General features: G+C 41.1%; 5 protein-coding genes across 7 annotated transcripts in view; 4 read left to right on the top strand and 1 right to left on the bottom strand.

Moving 5' to 3' along the window:
- LOC126556384 (uncharacterized) overlaps window positions 1–17,831 on the top strand; it is a 258,686-nt gene extending 240,855 nt beyond the window's left edge. The window contains exon 3 of the mRNA XM_050211650.1: window positions 17,817–17,831. The gene's annotated coding sequence lies outside the window, so the exon portion shown is untranslated. The remainder of the gene's footprint in view (window positions 1–17,816) is intronic.
- The window catches only part of LOC126556255 (39S ribosomal protein L15, mitochondrial), a 416,466-nt gene that overhangs the window by 165,205 nt on the left and 229,464 nt on the right, over window positions 1–21,797 (bottom strand). Inside the window, exon 1 of one of the 3 annotated variants that reach the window (XM_050211484.1) lies at window positions 14,755–14,758. The exons of the other annotated variants lie outside the window; for them this stretch is intronic. The gene's annotated coding sequence lies outside the window, so the exon portion shown is untranslated. Of the gene's footprint in view, window positions 1–14,754; window positions 14,759–21,797 lie in introns of those variants that run through there. 3 annotated transcript variants of the gene reach the window in all.
- The window catches only part of LOC126556015 (maltase A3-like), a 252,849-nt gene that overhangs the window by 92,664 nt on the left and 138,388 nt on the right, over window positions 1–21,797 (top strand). The gene's annotated exons all lie outside the window — the stretch shown is intronic.
- Window positions 1–21,797, top strand: part of LOC126568780 (E3 ubiquitin-protein ligase mind-bomb) — a 191,102-nt gene that overhangs the window by 94,929 nt on the left and 74,376 nt on the right. The window lies entirely within an intron of this gene.
- LOC126556158 (uncharacterized) overlaps window positions 1–21,797 on the top strand; it is an 83,861-nt gene that overhangs the window by 15,795 nt on the left and 46,269 nt on the right. The window lies entirely within an intron of this gene.

Raw genomic sequence — 21,797 nt, 5'->3', positions numbered from 1 at the left:
CCGTACCTCAAATATGCCTAACTAGGAAAACCTGTAGCGTAAATACGATCGAAACCATGTATGGGTCTGACTTCTCGAAGGGTTTACTGTTTTGAGAATAGCTAACCATAAGCTTTTGGCCCGTACAGCCTGCTTAAACTCAAGATCCTTTCATCGTCCAAACGGTGGCTTGGCTTCTGGTAACTCGTATGTCCGGTACTGTGCCAGCATCAGATCATATTAGAATACCGAATTGCGTTTCCTTTGGTCTTGAACAAAAAACTAAAGCCAGTAATCGAACGTTAGGCCATAGAGTGCCCAGGCTGGGAAAGGAAACGGCCAATGACCACACCGTGTTCTAAAGCTTCCAATTCCTTCGTTGACAAATAATACTCACAGCATGGTACACGACAGCAAAGTCTGGTCGTTTCTATTTCTTCTCCTCCCTTCGTACCCTTGTTATATCTCTCTGCCAAACCCGGCTGCCAGCTAGGTTGAAACAGTGCCACCAGTGATAAAAACGAACGACAATCCTGGCTCGGCCAGCGTCCCCTAGTACATGCTGCTCTCGTTTCCCAATAAATGAAAACGAAATACACAAATTGATCCCCAAGCCTGGCAGTGGACAGCTTACCAGAGGGCAAGAAATTTGGAGGTAAAAAGGCATGTCGTTTTATAGCTTCTAACCATGCAATTTTCATTCCATTCCATTTATGGTGATATACGATTTTTGTTTTCCTTCGTTCCCGCGCCCTTTTGCCGACAGTCGAATCGAACTCTGGGTTTCCTTCTTGCACAAAAAAGTAACCCCCACCGACGACGATACTTTCACTCGATTTACTTGTGACTCGATATTCTGGCCAATGTGTTTTTCTTTCCTTTTTTTGATACGGAATTTTTAGTTACCGTTGTTTGACCATTTTTTTTACGCTCTCTTTCCATTCCTTTCGTTTCACGTGATGCAATTTCTTTATGCGATTGCTTCATTTGATTGCGTTGTTATCGGCAGTCCCGTTCGGTGTTTCAATCGCATAATTCTTTCCTCGTTGTGGTAGGTTTCTCATCTTGACACTTGAATTTCCTTTGGCATTGGCAAGGAAATCCACCATCATCGGCTACAGCAAAAATGCAATCTATAGCGATTATCGCGCGGGTGGAATTGGTTTTTGTTCGGTGTGTTTTATTGAAGGATGTGGTGCTGTGGGTAGTTCCGATGAAAATGGTTTCTGTTGGGTTTTAAGTTATACCTTTGGCATAATAATTTTTCTTGAAGATGTGGTGCGCTAGTCGTGTTATACAGCAGTCAAGCTATTTTAATTGGATGTGCAATTATCTTCGCCATTTCCTTTTTTTGAACCAAACTTAATTGAGTCTAGATTTTATTGAATGCAAATTTGACATTTTCTTATAGGTTCTTGATTCCCAAATTTTAAGAATGGTTTAAAGTTTGAGTAAATAAAAGACATCTCAATTTATCGACTACTCTTTTCAAAATTTGACTCGTTGGTCGTTCGTTAAATGCTAGGGTTATGAGGCAAAAAGTTCTCAGTGGTGTAGTTGCTGAGGGATGTCATTATCTTTACTGCTTTAGAAACAAAATCCCCAATCAAATCATCAACTAGACTCAAGTATCATAATCATGCATCTCAAGAGTTCAGGTTCTCCATAAAGCGTCCAAATTTTAATTTGAAATAAGTGATATGTGGATTGAACTTATGAAAATGTCTTGAAGACGATGAGAGCCTTCCCTTCCCGAAATTATGCCATAACTATTCTATTACATGAATCATATTATCTCCACAACCGTTTAGAGTTTCTAGTTAACAGTAAGAAAAACGGTGTTAACCAGGAAAAGGTACAACATGATTCTTCAATTAAATAACCGTTAGTCTCGTTAGTACAAAATTATCCCGACTTCAAACCAAACAGAGGTATTGAAGGTTAGTTTTTCTTTGCAGCAAGAACATATTTTTACCGACATGTTTTCTCCAGCTACTGCGTAAGGGTTTGGACGAAAAAGATAATTAACTTTCCTCTTTGACTTGTGCGGAACCGAACAGCACAAAACATCATTCTAAAATTCGAGCCATCTACCGTCGGATAACTGACCGTGTTTAGTTTCTTCCCTCACCAGGTACAACCGTTTTTAGCCGATTAGAACCTCGCGATAGCTGGGTTTACCTAAGCCAACACACGAAACTTCCGCCACAGATGATGAGGCAGTTAGGGAATGAGTTTTGCAGAGTTCTACTTCTAGGATCAGACGTATTGTTGTTTCAGTTGCCTGATAAGAGCCGCTATTGTTAGCGCGCGATTTTCTTATGCTTTCCGTGAGAAAAAGAAGCAAAATAAACGGTTCGGCTTGTGTTTTCTAAAGGCGAGTTGGTAGCTCACTGTCTTTTAATCTTTAAACAACAATCATACACAACCAAAAAACTCGAAACGACATGATAGCGCTTGATTCGTGTCTTGTACAAAACGAATGATGAACGACTGTCAGAGCTTTTGAGACAAAAAACTTTCATTTGCCGGGACACAGTGGCGGGAACAGAGAAGCAAACAGTCGCCATAAAGGATGCAAACAGTACGGAGGCTAAATTTAGTGCAGAAAACCGCCCACCCTAGAATGATCCGGGTCCGTGCATCCGTGATCTTATCGTTTTCAGCGTCTTCCCTTAGAAGAATGTATTTTATTTTACCTCTTTTTTGTTGCTCCCGGTGGAGCGTTGTTTTGCGACCAAAATAACTAGGTACGGTGGGCAATTTTGTACGGGGGCCGCCGACAAGATAAATTACCGCCCTTTTCCATTCACAGTCATCGGCTTTTAGTCAGCAAAAGACTCGCCGGTCAAGCCAGCCAAAACGAAGTGTCGAGTCGCTAAAAGCATCATGTTCGGCGGAAGTCAGAACGTTCGTACGGGGAACTGGGAACAGGGAGAGCGATCCGGGTTTATCGTTTAACTTTGGGATACAAATTGCACAGTGCGCCAAAGCCTAAGTGAACCTATACAGCCGAGGTATGTAATTCTGAGACTTTGGTAAAACCAAACGGAAAACAACAAAAAAAGAAAGCAAAAACTGGAACGTAAAATGAGGTTTTTGGGACGACCGAACAGCCAGAAGGGGGAATAGAAACGCTCGTTCGATGGAATAGAAATGGGTTGTCGGTGTAAAACCGCACGTCCCGAAATTTATCGACAGCCATTGCTTTTCTCAGTGTGGCGTCGTGCTATGGGCTAAAAGCCAACACAGTGCCGACCCGCCTTTTTATGCACTAACGAGAGCAACACTTTTGTACGTAGGAAGCGAGCCAGCTGGAGGTTTGGGAGGATAGTTGGGCGGCGATTAGTATTCCCATCATGTATTCTATCAGGGTCGAAGATAAAAGATTTTGCATGCTTGTTCGTCTGCCGATCGTTGTCATTGTTTGTCAACGCAATTTTTTATACGCATTCGATAATAAAGGTAAGGCACAATATTGTCGAGTGATGTAACAAGTGAGGCCTGAGACAATATTTAACCTGTTAACCAATCATTTACTGTACTGGTTTTATTGATCATGTCATTATGGTGATCAAATCAAGTCAGATGAATGTGGACTCGTTCTAGTCAATGTTTGTACTGTAATTTCATTTTAATTTATTTTATTCATTTAAACGGAAGGGCCAGGGTTCAAATCCCATCCGGACCGTCCTCCCGTAGTGAGGACTGACTAACCTCACTACGTGGTAATCATTAGTCAAGCAATACGGCCGTTCTTGCGAAAAAAAAATATTTAACCATAATAATATCGCACCATAGTTTTATTCCATTAAATAACATCAAAGTATGGAATTATTCACAGATAATATGAAAATGACAATCTTCACCATGCGGCAAATCTTGAAGAAGATGGCTGAACAGCAGTTGAACACGTACCATCTCTTCATAGATTTCAAGGCCGCATATGATAGAATAGCCAGCGTAAAAATCTATGAGGCAATGAGCTCTTTTAGAATCCCGACCAAACTGATCAGGCTTGTCAGAATGACCACGACCAACGTCACATGCCAGGTGAAGGTAGATGGAAAACTCTCAAGGTCCTTTGCCACCACCAAAGGCCTGCGTCAGGGAGATGGGCTCGCCTGTCTTCCTATTCCACTTGGTGCTAGAGAGGGCCATCCGTAACTCGGAGGTGAAGATTTTGAGACCAATTATATAGACATCATTGGTCTGCAGTTCTCCCAGGTAGCAGAGGCCTACTAAAGGATCGAGCAGGTGGCAGAAAACCTCGCGTTGCAGATTAACGAGAGAAAGACCAAATTGATGGTGGCACCATCAGCGGCCCTACAAAGAAATCCGGAACTACGTGGGGGTGATATACGGATAGGTGACCGCAAATTTGCAGTCGTCCAAAACTTCATCTATCTCGGGTCAAAAGACAGTACCCAAAACAGCATAGAGACGTAGTTTCGCGCTAGGATGCTGGCAGCCAGCCGGTCTCTCTACAGCCTGCTGGTACTGTGAGGTACCTTTATAGTCCCAGAACTCACATACGCCTCTGCAAAGTCATCTTAGCTGCGTTCGAGAGAAAGATGCGTTGGCCCTGTATGTGTGGAAGGAGCCGCTACAATGACGAGCTGTACGAACTGTATGACGACCGCACCGTCGTGTAGCGAATTAGGCTCGCCAGGCTCCGATGGGCTGGCCATGTTATACGCATAGCACCGGAAGACCCAGCTCAGAAAGTCCTTTTAGGCCGTCCAAACGGAAAGATCAAAGGACTGTTGATGCATAACTATCAATAATTGTTTACTATGCGATCTTAGACATAATCCATTGCTTGCCAGATTTTTTGTGGTTTAAAACAATCTACCAAACCTTAAAATTGCATACTTCCAGGCCCTTTTTAAAAAAATTATTAAAATAATGTGTATACTTGTGCTTAACTAGATCAAATCTACCCACGTTACAACTAAAATATACAATAACTATTGATCACAACAATATTTGAATTTGGTTATTTTTTCATGCCAATAACCACGTACAAAGCTATTCCAAAAGGTTTTTCTAACAAACAAAAAGGCAAGCAAATAAGGAAATTAGGTTGTCCCGTAGCGTTATTTCCACTGCCCTACACTATTTCCTACTATTTTCTCATTAAACACTACAAGAGACAATGTAACAACCAGGGACCTGTCTGCTTTCTGCATCTTGTGTCTTAGGTTACGTGCTTACCCCAACAAATGCAACATAATACAGCTAAAAGCCATTCTTTCAATCCAACAGAGAATGCACGTTACGTTATCTTAACTGCAATGTCTTGTGAATTTTCCATAACAAGTGAAACGAAGCGAGATTATTCACATCGCTTTCCCGAACCAAGTCCATTAAGATCTGTGGAAAGGCTGACAGAAGCTGATAAAAAGGATGGCAAAGACTAAAGCTCGCTCATTCTTTTAACTGATGGGTTTTATTGCGAAAGCTGTCAAGAAAAAAACAGGGTGAAGCTAGCTACTCTAAGCTTTCAAAAGAAGGTTAGTGAAATAAAACAAAACGAAGATCATTCGTGAAGTAAAATGTACACATTACCTTTGCCAGGCAACTGGAACTGAAACCTTTTGAAGAAAGTTACCTGAGCAATGACTATGTAACTTATTTTTTCTATGGAATCTATTTAAAAGGTTTAGAGAAGATTGAAATGATTGTTTGAAAATTCTTTCCAAAAATTTTGAAAAACAAGATTTGGTTCAAACCTCTACCATTCTTCCTATTGCACTACTTTCCATATTGTCAGTAAACTAGTACAAAGTTACATTTAATCTCTATTTAATACACCAACACAATAGCTTGACCTTCATACCATGAGGCCATTCTTCAATTTCTACAAGCCATGATCTGTACTCCCAAAAAATGAAGAAAAAGAATCGCATCCCACACGCTACATTCGATATTGTTTGCTGTCGGGTTTTTCATTTCAAGCGATTTTCCAAAGTTCCTCCGGAACTCCATCCCGTATCCTAAGCCCCATTGCCAAGGACCATACCACCCGTCAAAGAAGAAATGGTAGCAGCGGGCGCCTTCTTGTCTCCAATCGTGTCTGGGAATTCCCAGTATCTCCGAAAGATAACAACGATAATGATGATGAAAATAACGATAATGTTGCTTCGTCCACTACGCTTCTTCTCAGCGAACATTACCACCACTTCCGGATGCATGTTTCTGCGGATACGCAGAACCATTGGAATTACTTTGATCCGTTTGGACGGCTAGTACTGTCTCTGCACACTCCCTCTCTGACCTGCTTCTACTCCACTACTCCAAATCTACTGCACGATACGATAAAGCGAGAGGGATACATGAGAGTGAAGCATAATTTTTACCCTTCCCACCGGAGTCGGGTCCCATCAGTCGAGGTCGCATTTTAGCACGCAGGGACGAAAAATGGCGTTTACCAGCCACAGAACAGGGATGCCCGGAGACCACGGACAGGACGGATCCCTCGCCAACTCGGACATTTAATTTAAAACTTAATTGAATTGAATTTTATCCACTTCAGCTGGTCGCGGAACTCGGCGCGCTCCCGTTCCCGAAAGACATAGAAATAAAACGCTTCCAGTGATGGCATCCGATAAAAAAGTGGTCGGTTAAGGGTTTTGTGGTAGCACGGCGGGAAAGGTTACTTCCAAACCCAAAACGGACCTTCACTGACCATTCGCACCAAAACCACCGTCGAAAGCTATCGACAAACCAGCTGGTAGCGATTTCGCCTTCTGCCTGCTTTGTGCTCACGCGAATCGAGAATGCAGCTCCCGACGGTGGCGTGTTCCACATTTTTGAGCACTGGATCGTACTGGATGCCGCTCTCGATGCTTGAAAAAGAAAGAGGATTTTTATAGCTTAAAGTGTTGTTTCAAGTGTCGTCCTATAAAGTGGTGTACCTTGGCAATTGCTGCTCCCTCTAAAATTGCTTCTTCGACTCCGCTTAATTGTGGAGCAAGGTTCGTTGAGCAGTGAGAGTTTTGCTCACAAATTGTCGAATTAAAACAGAACCATCGTGTTACGCGATCCAAACGGAGAAACTATTTTAACGCAAGCGCGATATAGAGACGAAGCGAGTGGATGATTTACCATTTCTGTACTTAATAGTCATAAAGTAGTATGACCCGGCTCGTTTTTTCTCAGGATTGTTTATGAGCTCGTTTGCTTCCGTGCAGAGGTTTCACTAATGGTTGTTTCATGAAGCTAGAGCAAATTAAATGGAACGATGCATGTTGCACTTAAAAAAAAAAGTTTTTCAAAAATAAAAATGGAGGTTTGTTGCAGACTGTACTGTTGCACAGGGAAGATTAATTGCACGATTGTTATGCGCGCTGTTTCTTGTGGCTTACTGCTCGCTTATTTATGTGCAAACATAGTTGATTGCATTTTGATACTCGTGAAAGAGAACAATTACCATAACATCACATCATCCAGCAAATGTATATTTTTAAATTATTAAGAAAAATCACAATGTTTCATGAAATGCTTCATTTAAATTTGTCTAAGGAACTAATAAAGTGAACAAACTATGCGTTCTCCTTCAGCATAGTCTAGGACGTCCAGGCTCAGGAGTTTCGTGTGTAGCTGTAGTCTTCTGGATCGCAGGTGTTTGTGGAGTCCGTAGAAGGCACGATTTCCATGATTAATGCGACTTCGGATTTTGCCGCTTACGTTGTTATTCGAAGTGACGATCGTATCAAGATAGCAGAACTTTTCTACCACCTCGATATAGTCGCCGTCAACTGATACTCTGCTTTCGAGTCGGGCACGATCAGGGTCAGAGCCTCCGATAAGCAGATAATTTGTCTTCATCGCGTTGATCCTCATCCCAAATCTATTGGCTCCACGTTTCAGTAGGGTGTAAGCAGATGTCCGGTCAATGATGCCAATGTCATGCGATGTGAGTTTCGAACGATTCCGACAGCATGCTCTCACCTTGCACTGCACCCCGTCCATAGTGGCCATTAGCAGCCGTACCAGCGTCCCAGGGAATCTGTACTGCTGCATGGTGTTCCATAGTTCGGTTCGATCTATGGTATCGTAGGCCGCCTTGAAGTCAATGAACAGGTGATGCGTAGGGATCTGGTGCTCCCAGCATTTTTGGAGGATCTGCCGTAGAGTGAAGATTTGGTCGGTAGTCGATTTGCCTCCAACAAATCCAGCTTAGTAGCTTCCGACAAAATCTGTGGCCATGTCTGAATGTTGGGAATCAAAAAATTGAAGATTGTCTAAAATAAAGGTACAAAAATATTCAATCACAATATTTTATTTGAATTTTTGAACTGCAAGCTGCTTGTATTGTTTGGATTCTTTCGAACCGATTTCTTAAAAACGTAAAATATCTTTGCAAATTGGTGACGAAATGATTCAAAATTTCCAATTGATTTGTAGCAATCTTCACTCACTATGAGTTTAATGAGTGCTGAAGTTGTAAGTAATAAAACATATCGTAACGAGGCTGTTTGGATTGATTTGAACTAAACAGCAACTGATAATTTCTGAGGAAAGTCTTAGATCCCTGAACAAGACATGTACCGCCCACTCGATAGAGCAATGTGAGCGTGCTATGCAGCTTATATTTATTGATGGTCTGTATATCTGTATATTTGTACCCCGATATCTGTATATTTGTATCTCCTGAACACTGTTATATAAAACTCAAAAAGCCATCTATTACTGTCACAAAACATATGTCAAACGCTCCGGATAAAAGGCTACTAGCATTTGTGAAAATATATTTTTAACAGTCAGCGCGACGTTGATTGACGGGCTAGCTTTAAATTTAACCTAATCTCTGCAACACACAATAGAATACTCTAGATAAGTCCTCGAACAATCATTCCTTATTCAAAACGGAAGGACAGCTGTTTGCTCCAACCTCAAAATATCTGCTTCCTTTTGTTGGCTTAACGACCTTCTAGATCACGCTGGCCATGAAATCGCTTACTAGACTTGCCGATACCACGTAGTAGGGTAGTCAATCTTTACTGAGGAAGGATGGTCCGAATGGGATTTGATCCTGGGTCCTGTCGAGCGGAGCCCGACGCCGCTGTCGTCTACAGCACCGGGCCACCCCTGAAGCCTCAAAATATATGAATAAAAAAAAAAAAGCATTTATTCTTCATATAGTTATGGCTATGCAGTGGTCCGATGGTAGTCTTATCACGAAACGACTGGTGTACAAAACTCAGGCGGACTGTTTTTGCGTAGTGGGGACTAACTATCCAACTACGTGATATTTAGGTCGTGATATTTGGGAAGCCATTTGATGATCGGCATGACCAAATATGTCTTTAAACCAAAAATGAGAAGTTGCGCAGATGATTGAAGTTCACTTCCAAACAGCCTTTCAGGAAAGTGTTGCATTATTTAAAAAAAACTTTGATTGAATTAAAGTATGTTTTTATATTTTTCGGCGTCAAAGCCATTTATTTCTAACACAAAAAAGGTCAACATACCACGCTATCAAACATTTTATAAAGGTAAAATTTTTAGATTAATATTTTAGCACGTCAGAATTGCTTCGGCCCTCCATCAGTGTTTAGATAAATATATTTGCATGAAAAAAGTCACGAAAAATAGTTCAAAATAGGTTGAAACAAAACTCAAACTGTTCTCTTCTCACCAAAAGTACTGTAGTAATCATGCGCAGCTTTTCGTTGCACCAAATAGTACCTCTGCACTAGTGTCACTGAACCGGTAGCGGCGGCAAACGAAAGCATGTCCCACATGAAGACAACCAAAAACACAAAAGAAAATTTAATAACCCGCTGTTTGCACGGGGTACTCTTTTTTAAGTTTGTTTAATTTTGAATGTTGTTATTTTAGGCTTGCTCTGCGTGATGTGAATTATGTACTGTGAAGCTGTGAAGCATTGCTCGATCGTGTCCATGTATCACTGTGAATAATTGAGGCCTACGCACAAAACAGAGAAAAGTAAACACTTTCAAGCAACCAAACAAAATCGCATAGATTTTCACTCTTTTTTAAGTTTTCGGTGGGTATTCGTGCAGTACGTATTCTCAATTTTTGTTACTTGAACTTTCATACTAAAATAATAACAAAGGCTGTGAAAATCTTTTGTTGCTTTCGGTCGTCTGGACGCATTTGCCCTGCCCAGGTGTTTCACAGGAGGTTGAAACGTGTACATTCCATTACCGAATCTATTTTATAACGTTCCAGTGATGTTGGTTATGAATTATTCATAACTCTTCGCCAGCAAATTTTCTAGCGGAAAAGTCACACCAAGTATGCAGCAATCGGCTTTAGCATAATATTGCTATAATGGAAGATCTGCTGAAGCCGGTCTAGAATTCACTTAGTTTTAATTCTAATAAACAGTCCAACTAACTCCCTTGCCAGTAGCTGTCTACTGGCAAGGTCTGTTTTCCATCGCCACCGCAGTTGCGCGAATCAACTTCATCGTGCATTTTCCGTTAACCCTTTGGAGAGTTTTTTGAGGGGCCAGGAACGAGCGTTACGGTAATTTAATAAGATCTAGGTGCTACACGCTTTCTTTACATTTAAAATGATCTTTGTTTCCGTTCAACCGTTGTTTTGTTTTCCTACTACAAAAATGTACCAGAGAGTACTTTTGTCTAAATTTGTTTCTCATTCCGGTAGAAAGCGCTCTAGCGAAAGGTAATACACTTTACCGCATGTTGGCGCTTATCTACCAAGAAGTAGGTAGACAATTTCCAGAAAAGTCAGCAAAGATAAACCTTTTATCAAGCATTTGTTCAACAAAAAAGCAGATCCGAATTAAAACCCCAAAATTAACCCCAACTGTTTGCAATGTAGAAGCAAAAAAGCCATTTTCAGAAGATATTTACCACTGTCAACAATAGCTTGACGACCATATTCAATGGCTGGACACTTCTAAGTACCATCCCCGGTGACAAATTTCAAATCATAAGCCTGAAACAAACAAAAAGGAATTCGTATGAAATGCGAAAGTGCATCTTTATTCGCAGGAAACGATGGTAACCGTTGCCGAAATGAAAAATGAACAGAATCGGGACTTATCCGGTCTATTTTCAACAATCGTACAAATGTTCTGCTTGTCACATTGTAGTACCAAGATTGCAGCTAGCTCAATGAAGGATAGTTTTGAATGAAAGACCCCCTTCCCAAGAACTCTCTGTAGACATTATCCTTCAAAGTCGTTGAATCTGCTCAAATACAATCGAAAGCTTGTGCTTGTGCTAGCTTGTGTATGGTAGAACGTTTATGGGTGTGTCCCTTGCACAGTAGGAGCAGGGTCGAACCAAATCTGGATAATAGCCGTACAGAAGAGCCCATTAAACGAACCTGAGAATTCAACCAAGTGTAAGGTGAATGCTGTTGCAATCATAGTCATACGGTACGGTTCTTGGTGGAGATTGCGGGTATGGCTGTGTGTGCAGGTGATGACAGTGATGATACATACCGCCGGCATGGTAATTCATCCTTTCGCTGTTGCAATGCTTTCACCAGAATATTGAAGGTGCCTGCGTATGTCAACGTTGCTCCATAGCAACGTTGACATATTTCTTCCGGACTTTCCGGTTCCTTCCGTCCGACCGAACAACCAGCTTGCCGAAGGTCTAGCTCGACTCCAAAAGGACGATTCCGACGTACGATAAGATGTAAATTGCACTGCACACTATCCGTTCCACGTAGAAACCCTGAGCTTTGCTGCACATTACTGTTTTCGCGAGGACCTCCCGACCTCCGTCGCCCACCGGTACGCATACAAACGCGCGGATAAATGTAATCAGCGTGATTGAATGAATGAATGGGTTGGGACCGTTTGAAATGATTTCATTGCCAACCTGTCCCTATTCTCACGTGCTGCCACACAGGCCCGTCTGCCTCAAACGGTGGCCGATGGAATGGATGGTGTTTTAAAATGTTTTCATTTACGATAAAACGACCGTGAGAGCGCGTTGCCCTGCTATATGCTATCTAGCGAAGTTATCCGGCTTACGTGTGCACAGGTGAAGTTGCTACTCTAAAAATGGAAACACCTGTGATGCCGCCTGACACGCCATCACTCAGCAGTGGTTTGCCACTAGGCACGTACGCATCTGCTGCAAAAAGGGGTCCTGTTTGTGTTTGAGTTTACTTTGGAGTAAGAAAAAGCACCAACTTTCATGATGGACGGTTTTAGTATGACGGATGTCCAGCCTCCGTTTGACAGCTCCATCAACAGATGGTAGAGGATGGATGGGACGTAAAGAACCTCTTCAAACACTATTTCTCATTTTCAGCTTAGCAGGGGCTGATGCTTGATGGAAGCAGCGTTCTAACATCAAGACTCGACGATCATTTCGATAGATATAGTGTGACAGCCATCTCAACCGGCTGGTGCTCGTGTGTACAATGTAAGTATCGATAAGATGCTATGCGCCACACTGACCATGAGTTTGTCCATCTTGGGGTTTGGTTCATCATGTGCTGAGGCAGATTGCTTTCAAGAATGATTGTTTACCGTTAAAATATTGACTGTTGAAATGCAAATCCGTTCGTCCACAGCAAATCGACCCATTATGATTGTTTTCAGCAGGGATAGTTCAGCAGGGCACGGGTATGAGCTTACAATGGGCTAGGCAACGGGCAACATCATTTCGCCATTTACTGCAGAAGCTAAACTTTAACATTTGAAGCTTCAAATCGTACAATAAAGCTGGAAGGACCGATTATAACCAACACGTTCCTCAAACATGTCGTTAATAAACAAATCTGGTTTTTCATGTTCATGTACATTGTTGCGATACTAAAATCAATATGGTGAATTGTTTGTTGAAAGGATTTAACAGCACCACACCCGGTGACAGGATTTTAACTATTGTGTTGAGGAAGCAATTTTCATTTTATGACGCTTGCGTGAGATTAACGGATGACAAGAATTGGAAAACCTCAAAAAAAACCTCTCAGCAAAAGGGCATAACGGGGGCCGTTTGATGATGACCGAAAATTGACTTTCATCGCGTTCATTGTTGACCAGCGTTCAACGGAGAGGGTTCTCCACTTTAGAGCACTGCTTCTCCACTACGCACTAGAACATAAAAACGGCACCACACCGCACGAAAATCGGCTACGTTGACAAAATCCCTCACACGTAAACCGCTCACACAAACAACACTTTCAGAACCTTTCGATACGCAAATTGTGTAAAGCGTTCGTGCCATTTCCGAGTCAGCTCGAACGGAACGCGGTCTCCAACAGGCACCCTGTCGCTGCCCATCGATGTTGCGAGCACTCAACCGAACGACCCGTAAAACCCGACTGAAGGTCCTGCTACTCATCCCTTACCGCTCCCACTACTGTTTGCTGGCAGCCGGAAATGGTAACAGTTGTCCTAGGAGGTAAACTTTCCGCACACCAAACCACCAATGGAATCGCCATCGAGACGCTGGGAGATGCCATTTCGAACTTAATTTGTGTACAAATAGACCATCGGTTTGTGATCGTGCTCGGAATCGGTAAATCGCTGATCCTGTCAAGCTTTACCGTGCTCGCCGGTATGACTGGAAAGGAAATCGGGACGGAGTGGTTTTGCTTGCTGATTAAAATTCCGGACGATCCAGGAGATAAAATTTATGATACCTTTTTGCTTGCGATTGCTCAAGACATCCTTTCTCAGCGGGAAAGTGCCAATCTTTTTGCCCTGCTCAAGCTAAAGGAATGCAAAGAACGCCGCTAGCTAGTGCTGTCAGTGTTTATCTATTAGCACCGAAGCATGGATTACAGATTCCGATGGGTGGGGTCCGTCAGGCTGGTGTTTCTGGTGGTGTTTAAGCCCTGTAGTGGGCTGGGAATGTGCTGTTTCGTTCGGACAAAAATGGTACATCATCGGGATTATTATCTGAATAAACCACAATGAATCAACAAGATGGTGTAGAACCATCGGCAAGGTTGTAAGGGGTTTTTTTTTCCTTGTCGAAGACGATTTCTCGGAAGGTTTGGTTTGGAAATTCAACTAGCACGAAAGGAATTCTTGTTCGTGTTTGTTCTGCAAACAAGCTTTTTCCCTTGTACTAGACATTATAGACGGCAACGCAGCACAGCCATTCTCATAGTCGGCGTTTGCTTTCAAAAATGTTTGATAAATTGCGAATAAAGAAAAGGCATCTATAGTACACCTTTTTTTGTGATCTTAAATCAAAAGCCAACCGGCTTTTTTCATCTACAGCATGTCTCTTTCTATCCTAACCCTAGAGTTTCAATACCGTTGAGTAAAAGCGCGCAAAAGTCACGAATTCCTTGCCAACATGCAATAACTTTCATCATCACCACAGCCGATTTTTGAGCCAATTTATCACAAGCACAAAATGTGCAGTAAGGAAGGAAGCATCGTCGTTTAAAAATTGCCATACACAAGTTGCTAGTGTTTGAGGAAAGAAATTTAGCCAGTGCGGGGGATAAACAGAACACAAGATACACTGTAACATACTGAACGATGTAACCGGAGTTGTGCTCAGCGGAAAAGCTTTAGGGCGATAAAACATAATGACGTTTGGGATATGCTAGGAGTAGTATCAAATAAACAGAAAATGCTGCTAGACAACGTGCCATTACAGAGAGGGGGAGCTTTGCTAAAGTGTTTTTCGACTTCTCTTGAATTGGATGAAATGTTTCAATGGTTTACAGTGTTTAAATACAGTTTTTGAGGCATTTAAAAAGCACACACACACTATTGCAACTATTCATACGACTACTGCTGTGCCACAATTGTTAAAATACACAAGCATGATCATTAAAATCATCAACCAACCACACCAGCATACGCTTTATATTCATAGCGCTAAGAAATGGTATTTGGGTCTCGTGTACATATGGCGCTTGAATCGCCTTACCCTTTAATGTAAGGGCATTCATTTCCATACCACTAAATCGTGGTTTTTTGGTTTATAGCGGCTCAGTACCGTTTTTATGGTGCCTAAAAAATGCTCTATTTATTTCATGTCATCCATTCATCCGTTCCTACCCGTCTTGACTGTGGGCGCTGACGTTACTGTCTTTGTGCTAGAGAGCTTTTATCTTGTCTGGCAGACATTATACATTGACTGCTAACAGAATTGCTGTGAACATGTTCATAAAACAAAGCCATATTCTATCCTCCAAGGGATTAAACATCTTCCAAATAGTCTCGATAAGTGAAAACATAAAACAAAGATTTGCAAAGTCTCAAGATTTTCATTTTTAAATTCTGCAGCTAGCTCCATTCTATGCACATTGTTCATACAAGAGTTATATATTTCGGAGAGTTTCAAGCTTGCATAATCTCGTAACTCATTCGGCTAATCCTTTTCGAATCCTTTCCGCTCATCACTTTCTGTTTAACTCCAAAAAGAATAATTGAATCCATGTTATAAGATAAACAACCATCGAATGATTCACACTATTTATGCATCTTCGAAAGGGACAACACTTCAAGGTTAATAATTTCATTCTACAACATTATGCATTGTTCTCTTTAAAAATATATATATTATTAAGATCTTCTCTTATTTATCTCCATTCCCGTTCCATAACCACTGAACCTGCAGGTCTGTTTGCCTCCATTATAAGACTTCCTGCATGGCGTTCCGCAACTGTCAACGGACACTTACTCAAACAACAATCAACCCTATCAACACATCTTTTCCCAGTTTGACACAATTTTAACTCATCCACTTGCGTACTGCTTACCTCTTTCCGCATGCAAGATCCAATCCTGGGAAGGCTGGATTCTATTATGTTAGCTTCTTAAATTGAATCTAATCTTTCCTTCTGCTGTCACTCGTTTCCGTTCCAGTGGAGGAGTGTTTGAGGGTTTCTGATGCGAAAAAAATAAGCGTCAAAATGAAAGGCAAAGTGAAAGTGTAAAGTTTTTTTTTTCGGGGAGCTGTTTTTGGATCCCTTACATTTTTGTTTGCATAAGAATTTTGGTTTGAAACGCTTCTCGCGCACCGATAAATTTATGCAAAGGAGTGTTGAAAAGCATCCAGTACATATGTTTTGGGTAGCTTCTATTTTTTGTTTTGTTGTTAAACTCGGAAACTGTTTTTGGAAATGAAGTGAAGTGAAAAAAAGCTTCTGCAAATGTTAAAGAGCGTAGACATGATCGTTCAATGGAAAATACGTATTTCGCATAAATGATTTAAGAAAAACTCGATTTCTTAATATATTTCTTCTCTTCGGCTTTACAAGCACAAGATTACCCTTAACTGACTTTCCTTAAATTCGTTTTACCCGTAGCTGAATAATCATTCCTCACTGGGATATGATACTCGGTTCCGTTAGCACCCCATAAATCGGATCAGCCGCTTCAAAACAGGTGAAATATAAAATGAAGTTATTTGCAACACAGAAAATAAGTTGCCAATTATTTTGACATTATCACTGCGAACGCTTTTCGGTAGAGGAATATTTAAGCCAATTTCGGAGAAAATTATTTATCGGAATTTTATTTTGACCATGGTTGACAAGTTTGACATTGGTTGATTACCTTTGTACAGACCGAGCGGCAAATAATAAGATTTGTTTAGCAACTTCAAATCCACTTTTCATGTCATTTTATTCTATCGCTTTTTTGTGCGTTACAGTCCTAAAAGCAGAGCATAACACACTCACATCCAAAACAGTCCGTGAGAGAATTAATCAAAATAAAAATGGAAATTTTGACAGCAAAATCGCTTCAATACTTCTACCTACGCGAAACGCTCCTATTATAGGTGTTTTCGTGGAAGCAATAAAGCTGAAATTGTTACTTCACCCTTATTAAATAGTCTGAAAAAGGAAATTCTTTGTTGTCTTTGGGATCGATGAACTACCGGACGATGTACGATTCGAAATTTAGTCTTTTCCATTCATGGGTTTACGCTGTTAAGATTAGTGCTTATTATTGCTTTATTTGACTGTTTTAGGTGCTTATTTAGTTAGGCTTTGAGGAAACCTCCAAAAATATTTATTTTAATTTAATAAACAGCAATACGACCAGGCTATTCTAACGAATCGAAAAAAGAGCATTATTTTGACAATTGCCTGGTTAAGTTAAAAAAAAACCCTGCATAAGCAGTACTGATCAATAATTGGCTGTTGTTCATTTTGAAAAGAAAGTCTTAAAAAAGCTTGAAAATAGTATTCACTCAAAATTATTATCTCATTTCAATAGCATGTAGATAAATGTATCATCAGCAGCACGCTTCACGTTCTAAACGGCTTATTTTGGAAACGTCTCAGGAGGTATCTCCATTCATGGGAACTTCCCTGCAGCTTCAATTAAAATAATGACGCTCGTTCGAAACGAGTTCATCGATTTTTTTCAATAATTGGCTGTTATTTTAAAAATAACTGCTTTGCGGGCCACCTCAATTTAATGTTTTTGAAGTTAAAAATAAATTAAATTGATTAGAGTATTATTCACAAATTGAAAGCATTCATCATGATTATAATTGATGTTGTTTTGCATTACAAATCGCTCGTAATCGTGGTGTACAAAATCGAATATAGTAATATGATTTGAGTTGGGCCGTAGCTCAGTCTGTAGGACTCTGGCCGTGGTTTTTGGATTTCGAAAAAGGGCAAAAATAAAATTACCGTTAAAACGAAATTTTTAAATTGAAGCATAACCCTGTCGACAACAAGTTCTCTTGGGAATTGAGACATGAACAAAAATGGCCGATTGGACGGCTATCCTCTGTAGTTCAGCTTCTTTCGGTTACAACATATCTTGGTTATCGGTCCCTTTGGATCCCTTTACATACGAAGTCTCTTCGCCCATCATGGTTGTGGAAGCTTGGATGACAAGGACTCAACAATTACGAAGTCTTTTTGTAGACGAGGCAAAGGTAAAGAGATGAGATCTTCTTTGGTAGGTGAAACCACACCCTTTGACTGAATTTCTTTTAGTAGATATGAGTTATCTGAGTTGACAAGGACCATTCGAATAAAACATTTTGTTTGTCGAAACTTGAAGAACTGTTTTACGAGGTAGTCGTGGTTTTTGCAACTACGAGATCAGTTGAAAGACGCTGCTTTCAATCACAAAGATGCTTCTTAGATGGCGATTCTTTTTGGTTAGCAAAGCCTCTTGCGAGGCATGCCTCCTTGAAGAGTGAATACACTTATATCATGCAGCACTTGGTATGAAAGCTTAACGTGTTTTTAGCAACCATAAACTAATCACCCTACGGTGCCACTAATTTTTGATTAAATGATTGTAATTATTGTCATTAGCAAACAACATAAGCAGAAAAAGTAGTCTTCTTTTGCTACAATTTGGATGCATTTTATTTAAAGTTCTACATTTTATTTGCAACAGTTTGCATTAAAACTTGATAACAAACTAAGGGTAATATATTTTCCATCAGAATCGATAAAAAATGCACACTGACAAATTATATTTATAATTTTCCCATTTCACACAACTTAGAATGGCGAAAAAGTTGCACAAATTGCACTAACAATGGTTCTGGATGTACATGTCTGCTGCCTCCAGTGGTCGAGAAGGACGTGTCATTCAATCTGCTATCCTTTCCCACGGCAAAGAACTTTTGTATTCGGACAGAATAAATGTGATTCCTAACAGATGCTGCTAGTGGTTGTGAGTTGGCGATAGAAATATCAACATTGCGTCTATTTGCTGTATTTGTAATACGTTTTTGTCCTGTTTCTCTAACTCCTGTTCAACCCTATCGAACGTTCAAATGTCAAATGGATCTATTTCCTACGCAAAAAGCCATGACGGGATATCGGCGACCCGGTAGAAGTTGTGGCTATCTACAATCGAAAAAACCACCGATAGTTGTGTATGGTTTTCGCTTTTTGTTTTGACCTCAGCTCGGGCGGACAATCTTAATCTACCACGAGGAACGAGGTGCCAGGAATGAGGTCCAATGCTCTGACATTTCGTGTCATACTGTGAGAAAAAGCGCAAACTTTACGGGATACAAAAACACTTCAACAATCCACCAACGGTGCAATAGAAATCGATGAAAATTCGTACCCTTCGGCCGCTTCCGAATCCTTTCGACGGTTTCGAACTGTACCGTTCTTGTTTTGCTTCTGCAGTGGAAAACAAAAGCACCTCCTACCACACAATCGGATAGCACCGTAGACCATACACCCAAAAAGCATTCGGATAGCGAATGAAATCGTTTTTATTTTAATGAAAAGCAAACACCTCACATAAAACCATTTGCGTGAAGTGTGTGTGTGTGTGCCAGTAAGGCGGGTGCGTTGGTAAACGCAGCACTGGGAACCGAATAGTTGGACGAAAATTCGTGAAACCCATCGCCCAGTGAAACGGTGTGGTAAATATTTGAACGTGTCCACAGTTCGTGCACCGGGGTTGAGTTCATCAAGCGGAGTGGTTAGAACACGGAAGTTGCCAGCTGCCATGAGCAGAGGTTCTGCGAGTGTGTTACGCTTATCTGCACGAGGTTCAAGCGGTTTTGTCGGGCACATTTCCGGACAGCGAAAAACTACCTCCCGGGAAACAGTTGCACGGCGAGCGGGGAGCGTCCTATCGAACGATCTCAAGAAACTGTGCTTCGCGTCGCCTTTTGATAATACCTTTTGAAAAAAAAGCTTATTAGTGTAATTGGGTCAAGTTTGGCCGTTAGCAGTTATTTCGGTGTATTATTTGGCGCCATAAACTCGAACGATGTGCTGCATGTGCTCATTTGCAACATCCTTCCGGTCGCGCACGCCTTCGTCGAGAAGGCGAAAGGAAGAAAATAAAATTTCTTCACTGTTTTTTTTTTTTTTACTTTTGCAACGATCACGCCGAAACAAACGATAAAACCAATTTCCCAAAGTCCTTGAATGGCATGATGGTGTTTTAAAATTTAAATATAAAACCTCTACTACTGTTCTGATTTTACTGCAGTTAAAATGTAATCGTGGAAATCAACTTGCACGAGCGTGATGGGTTTAACGAGAGGATCCAGGTACTGGTATGGTTTCCAGGACTCACGTAAAAGTCATATATAGGGAAAACGGGGTTTCGAACGGACTTGACAGTGAACTTGACACATGATATGTTTTGGCCAAAAGTTGTTCTACAGAATTTTAAATTCACAGTCAATTAATTACAAAATATACTTATTACGTACGTAAATTACAAAATATACGTACGTAATACGTTCTTGTCGATCAATTAATCTCACCGAATTCAGGAAAAAAAACATTACTAAGCATTATCAAATAACAATTTTGGTCTATCATAACTCCTCTGTCTGTGTAGATGGTCGAAAAGGACTTTATGGGAACAGTTCTCCAGTGATGTCCTCATAACATGACCAGCTCACCGGGTCATTTTTCTATCCAGCCTGATGAGGCTAAATCGCTGCACAAGGGTGGAGCAGCCACCTCTGTTCGGTCTTTTTGAACTCTCGTTTGAAGCACAGTGGTGTAGGCAACAGCGGTGCCGGTCACCAAACGGCAGGACCGGGGTTCGAATCTCATCCGGACCGTCGCCCCGTAATGAGGACCGACTATTCAACTATCTGATATTGGCAGACTGGTAAGCCATTTAATGGCCAGCGTGACCCTAGAGGGCATTAAACCTAGAAGAAGAAGAAGAAGATAGAGTCCAAGTCTTAAAGGCCTATTTGAGTACCGAAACTGTAAATGTTATAGTCTGCACGTATACCATTAACGATACTGCCCTTGTCCGCAAAAGCTGCGTCAGAGATCTAGGAGTGCTCCTTGACGATAAGACGATAAGAGCATCCATGACCAGCTAGAGCACATCGTCGCTAAGGGCAATCAGCTAGTTGGGATGCTGTACTGCTCCTCAGTTCGGTCTGTGGTAGAATACTCATCCATGGTGTGGTGGCTTTGACGGTGGAATCTATCCATCGTAAATTTACACGGTTTGCGCTGCGTGGCTGGAGTGTCCAGGTGGACTACAATGGACGTTACGCGTTACTTGCCCTGGAGTCGCTGAAACGCATCGTCTTGCCGGCTCCATGCTAGATCTAGGGGAACGTCGTACTCGTTTTGGCGCCTCTGATCCATTCCTCATCATGTGCCGCGAATTCAACTGTGAATGTAAACCGTCAAAAAAGTCGCTTAAAGGGGACTGTTGAATTCAACAAAATAAAATAACAAACAACAAATATACGTCTCCAGATTCGTCCAACGCAACAATTATTTTGAGTAAAGAAATATCCCTGCGCAACAAGTTAGTGCTTTGCAACCAGCACCCTGGCGTGGTTGTTAGCAAGACCATAGGAAGTGTCATCATAATCTTGGGGCTCGTTTATCCAACTCGAGCTTTGTGTCGCATTCTCAATCCTTTGGAAAGCAACTCAATCCAATGATGTTTCGTCAGCGTTTCTCCGGATCCAAATTGACTTTTAAAAGATGGTCCTCGAAGTTTCCACCGTAGAGCCTCGGATGACTCTCTCTAGCAATGTTAAATGACCTGTTTTTGTGAACATTATCTGTAAAAGTTGCCAAAGTAAGCTTTTTTGAAAATCAACTGTCAAGTTTGTCTTAACCTGTGCTCTCATTACCAAAACTATTGCGGTTCTTATGAAATCCTGATAAACCCCTGCATGTATTGTATCTTCTCTCAAACTATTTTTTCTTTCAAAGTTAATTCTTGCCATCTAGATAAACCTGTCAGTTGAATTATTTTTTCATATATCAGTATTACGGCTTACTGGTGTATTGTCATATCAGGTTAGGTAACATAATTATTCGCTGCATGATTCTTTTGAACTAGCCAAAATTTATCCAGCCGTGTCACTTTTAATCCCACCGTGCCACTCGCTCACGGAAGGTTAATGGATGTCGTGTCTACTGTCTAGTTAAAGCTC

Source organism: Anopheles maculipalpis, chromosome 2RL (genome assembly GCF_943734695.1).
Source record: "Anopheles maculipalpis chromosome 2RL, idAnoMacuDA_375_x, whole genome shotgun sequence".
Classification (NCBI taxonomy): domain Eukaryota; kingdom Metazoa; phylum Arthropoda; class Insecta; order Diptera; family Culicidae; genus Anopheles; species Anopheles maculipalpis.
The sequence above is the reverse complement of the archived record's forward strand: the minus strand, read 5'-3'. Positions and strand labels throughout refer to the sequence as shown.